Here is a 5,460-nt window from a genome sequence, read left to right on the forward strand (position 1 = left end):
TCAATTTGCATTTTCTAATGTGCAGGAAAATTATCAGTATCAAAAGTGTGATCAAATTAAGATACTACATCTGTATGAAATGGCATAATGGTAACTATGTACTATTTGTATACTTAGTTTGCGGTAACTGCTATCATTAAAAGCTATTGGATTATACTATATACAAATACATTTAGATACCCATAAAAAGGTATTTGATATGCCCATGTATTATTTAGACAGACGCAGCTTTACAGAAGTCCCGCCAGCTCTGAGCCTATGAACCCTGTGTCAACAATTGTGCAAGGAGAAAAGTATTAAGCAACATGACCAAATAGGACTGATAAGTAATCTTTTGGCAAATACTTAGCAATTTCCTTGAGGACAAAAAGTTCACCTCCATCTTCTTGGCAAATCAAATCAAATCAAGTGTATTTTATATAGCCCTTCGTACATCAGCTAATATCTCGAAGTGCTGTACAGAAACCCAGCCTAAAACCCCAAACAGCAAGCAATGCAGGTGTAGAAGCACGGTGGCTAGGAAAAACTACCTAGAAAGGCCAAAACCTAGGAAGAAACCTAGAGAGGAACCAGGCTATGAGGGGTGGCCAGTCCTCTTCTGGCTGTGCCGGGTGGAGATTATAACAGAACATGGCCAAGATGTTCAAAATGTTCATAAGTGACAAGCATGGTCAAATAATAATCAGGAATAAATGTCAGTTGGCTTTTCATAGCCGATCATTGAGAGTTGAAAACAGCAGGTCTGGGACAGGTAGGGGTTCCATAATCGCAGGCAGAACAGTTGAAACTGGAACAGCAGCAAGGCCAGGTGGACTGGGGACAGCAAGGAGTCATCATGCCCGGTAGTCCTGACGTATGGTCCTAGGGCTCAGGTCCTCCGAGAGAGCGAAAGAAAGAGAGAAGGAGAGAATTAGAGAGAGCCAAGATTTTCAAAATGTTCATAAATGACAAGCATGGTCAAATAATAATCAAGAATAAATGTCAGTTGGCTTTTCATAGCCGATCATTAAGAGTTGAAAGTAGCAGGTCTGGGACAGGTAGGGGTTCCATAACCGCAGGCAGAACAGTTGAAACTGGAACAGCAGCAAGGCCAGGTGGACTGGGGACAGCAAGGAGTTATCGTGCCCGGTAGTCCTGACGTAAGGTCCTTGGGCTCAGGTTCTCCGAGAGAGAGAAAGAAAGAGAGAAGGAGAGAATTAGAGAGAGCATACTTAAATTCACACAGGACACTGGATAAGACAGGAGAAGTACTCCAGATATAACCAACTGACCCTAGCCCCTCGACACATAAACTACGCAGCATAAATACTGGAGGCTGAGACAGGAGGGGTCAGGAGACACTGTGGCCCCATCCGATGATGCCCCCGGACAGGGCCAAACAGGAAGGATATAACCCCACCCACTTTGCCAAAGCACAGCCCCCGCACCACTAGAGGGATTTCTTCGACCACCAACTTACAATCCTGAGACAAGGCCGAGTATAGCCCACAAAGATCTCCACCACAGCACAAACCAAGGGGGGGCGCCAACCCAGACAGGAAGATCACGTCAGTAACTCAACCCACTCAAGTGACGCACCCCTACTAGGTACGGCATGAAAGAGCACCAGTAAGCCAGTGACTCAGCCCCTGTAATAGGGTTAGAGGTAGAGAATTCCAGTGGAGAGAGGGGAACCGGCCAGGCAGAGACAGCAAGGGCGGTTCGTTGCTCCAGAGCCTTTCCGTTCACCTTCACACTCCTGGGCCAGACTACACTCAATCATATGACCTACTGAAGAGATAAGTCTTCAGTAAAGACTTAAAGGTTGAGACCGAGTCTGCGTCTCTCACATGGGTATGCAGACCGTTCCATAAAAATGGAGATCTATAGGAGAAAGCCCTGCCTCCAGCTGTTTGCTTAGAAATTCTAGGGACAATTAGGAGGCCTGCATCTTGTGACCGTAGCGTACGTGTAGGTATGTACGGCAGGACCAACTCGGAAAGATAGGTAGGAGCAAGCCCATGTAACGCTTTATAGGTTAACAGTAAAACCTTGAAATCAGCCCTTGCCTTAACAGGAAGCCAGTGTAGGGAAGCTAGCACTGGAGTAATATGATCAAATTTCTTGGTTCTAGTCAGGATTCTAGCAGCCGTATTTAGCACTAACTGAAGTTTACAGCTCTGAAATAGGAAGACAGTGTTCTGCATTAAGGAGGTAAATAGTTGGCAGTAGCTAGAGATATAAATCGGAACTTCCACGATGAGATAACGCATGTCAGCGTAAAGCGTAAAAACAAAGAGAGTGCCAACACCCTTAATCTGGAAAATAGTCAAGTCTATCATGAATGGACAAGCCACAGGTACATCTTATCCAGCTTGCACATTTGGTTCCTTGGAAGTTGTGGGAACATATGTTTTTGGTTTCACATTCATTGTAGGAACGAAGCCATGTGTTTCCTAACCGGTAAAATGTAATTTTTTAAAAATGTTCTGGGAACAGAAGTAAAAATGTTGCCTGTTCTGGGAATGTTTATTTGTAGGTTTCAGGGAGGTTCAGAGAATGTTTTGCTCTGTTTCCTTGAAAGTTTTCCTGGGAGGCTTTATTAACACTCTGAAAAGGATTTTTGAATAACTTCCTTAAAACTTTCACTGAATGTTTCAAAAATACTTTTCATAACACTGCTGACTAATTTGGGGTTAACTTTTTTGAACTCCAATCACAGACTCCAAGATGGCGTAGCAGTCGGACGTGTGTTTTGTCTTGTCCCGTCCTGTCTTGTGTAAATATAGTTTTTCCTTGGTTTTTTTTTGTATATATTTTAATATCCCTTTCCGGACTACAGACTCAATATACTCTCCTGCAACCTGCCTCACCCAATGTGGTACGGATCTGCTATTTTTATAAGAACCCGAACCCCCATCAAAAGCTATCCAGCTAGCTGGCTACTAGCTTTTAGTCAGTTAGCCATTGCTAGGCCCATCTGCTAGGCCCATCTTCTGGCTAGCCGAAGAGTTCCATCAGCCACTCCTTGGGCTACAATACCTATTTTGCCAATTGACCCATCACGACTGGACTACCAACGTAATCCGCCCGAGAGGGTTTTTCAACTGGCTCCTCAGTCGCGACGTCCCCTGAATGCTCACCCACTAGCCTGCTAGCCGCGGCCCGCTAGCTGTCTAGAGCACATCGGACTGTTGGCTTAAGAAGCCCATCGGACAAATTCTTTGGCCACTATACCTATTTTGCCAATTGGCCTGGTTTACCACACGGAGCCCTGCTGATCCGTCTGCCGACGTGACAGAACGAGGGGGCCACAACAGAATTTCTTCCGTCGCAACGTTCCTCTAAGGCCCTTCTGTTAGCTTGCTAGCCCCGGCCCGCTAGCTGCCTGAAGCTACTCACTGGACTCCTATGATCACTCGCTACGCATACCTCTCCCTAATGTCAATATGCCTTGTCCATTGCTGTTTTGGTTAGTAATTATTGCCTTATTTCACTGTAGAGCCTCTAGCCCTGCTCAATACGCCTTAGTTAACACTTTAGTTCCACCTCCCACACATGCGGTGACATCACCTGGTTTAAATGATATTTCTAGAGAAAATATCTCATTCATCGTCACTCTATGCACAGGTTTACCCCCACTGTATTCACATCCTACCATACCTTTGTCTGTGCATTATACTTGAATCTATTCTACCGTGCCCAGAAACCTGCTCCTTTTACTCTCTGTTTTGAACTTACTAGACGACCAGTTATTTTAGCCTTTAGCCGTACCCTTATCCTACTCCTCCTCTGTTCCTCTGGTGATGTGGAGATAATCCAGGCCCTGCAGTGCCCAGCTCCACTCCCATTCCCCAGGCGGTCTCATTTGTTGACTTCTGTAGCTGTAAAAGCCTTGGTTTCATGCATGTTAACATTAGAAGCCTCCTCCCTAAGTTTGTTTTATTCACTGCCCTAGCACACTCTGCCAACCCGGATGTCCTAGCTGTGTCTGAATCCTGGCTTAGGAAGACCATCAAAAACCCTGAAATGTCCATCCATAACTATAACATTTTCCGATAAGATAGAACTGCCAAAGGGGGCGGAGTTGCAATTTACTGCAGAGATAGCCTGCAGAGTTCTGTTTTACTATCCAGGTTTGTGCCCAAACAATTTGAGCTTCTACTTTTAAAAATCCACCTCTCCAAAAACAAGTCTCTTACCGTTGCCGCATGCTATAGACCACCTTCTGCCCCCAGCTGTGCCCAGGACACCATATGTGAATTGATTGCCCCCATCTATCTTCAGAGCTCGTGCTGTTAGGTCACCTAAACTGGGACATGCAAAACACTACGGCCATCCTACAATCTAAGCTTGATGCTCTCAATCTCACAAAACGTATCAATAAATCCACCAGGTACAACCCCAAATCGGTAAACACGTGCACCCTCATAGATATCATCCTAACCAACCTGCCTCCCAAATAGACCTCTGCTGTCTTCAACCAGGATCTCAGCGATCACTGCCTCATTGCCTGCGTGCATAATGGGTCAGCGGTCAAGCGACCACCCCTTATCACTGTCAAACGCTCCCTAAAGCACTTCAGCGAGCAGGCCTTTCTAATCAACCTGGCCCGGGTATCCTGGAAGGATATTGACCTCATTCCGTCAGTAGAGGATGCCTGGTTATTCTATAAAAGAGCTTTCCTCACCATCTTAAATAAGCATGCCCCAATTAAAAAATGTAGAACCAGGAACAGATATAGCCCATGGTTCACTCCAGACCTGACTGCCCTTGACCAGCACAAAAACATCCTGTGGCGTACTGCATTAGCATTGAATAGCCCCCGCGATATACGACTTTTCAGGGAAGTTAGGATCCAATATACACAGGCAGTTAGGAAAGCAAAGGCTAGCTTTTTCAAACAGAAATTTGCATCCTGTAGCACTAACTCCAAAAAGTTCTGGGACACTGTAAAGTCCATGGAGAATAAGAGCACCTCCTCCCAGCTGCCCACTGCACTGAGGCTAGGAAACACTGTCACCACCGATAAATCCGCGATAATTGAGAATTTCAATAAGCATTTTTCAACGGCTCGCCATGCTTTCCACCTGGCTACCCCTACCCCGGTCAACATACCTGCACCTCTGACTGCAACTTGCCCAAGCCTCCCCGTTTCTCCTTCACCCAAATCCAGATAGCTGATGTTCTGAAAGAGCTGCAAAATCTGGACCCTCTCTTCATAAAATTGTTCGCCGAAATTGTTGCAACCCCTATTACTAGCTTGTTCAACCTCTCTTTCGTATCGGCTGAGATTCCAAAACGATTGGAAAGTTGCCGCGGTCATTCCCCTCTTCAAAGGGGGAGACACTCCAGACCCAAACTGTTACAGACCTATATCTATCCTACCCTGCCTTTCGAAGGTCTTCGAAAGCCAAGTTAACAAACAGATCACCGACCATGTCGAATCCCACCGTACCTTCTCCGCTATGCAATTTGGTT

The sequence above is a fragment of the Salvelinus fontinalis genome, chromosome 18 (genome assembly GCF_029448725.1).
Source record: "Salvelinus fontinalis isolate EN_2023a chromosome 18, ASM2944872v1, whole genome shotgun sequence".
In the NCBI taxonomy this organism is placed as follows: domain Eukaryota; kingdom Metazoa; phylum Chordata; class Actinopteri; order Salmoniformes; family Salmonidae; genus Salvelinus; species Salvelinus fontinalis.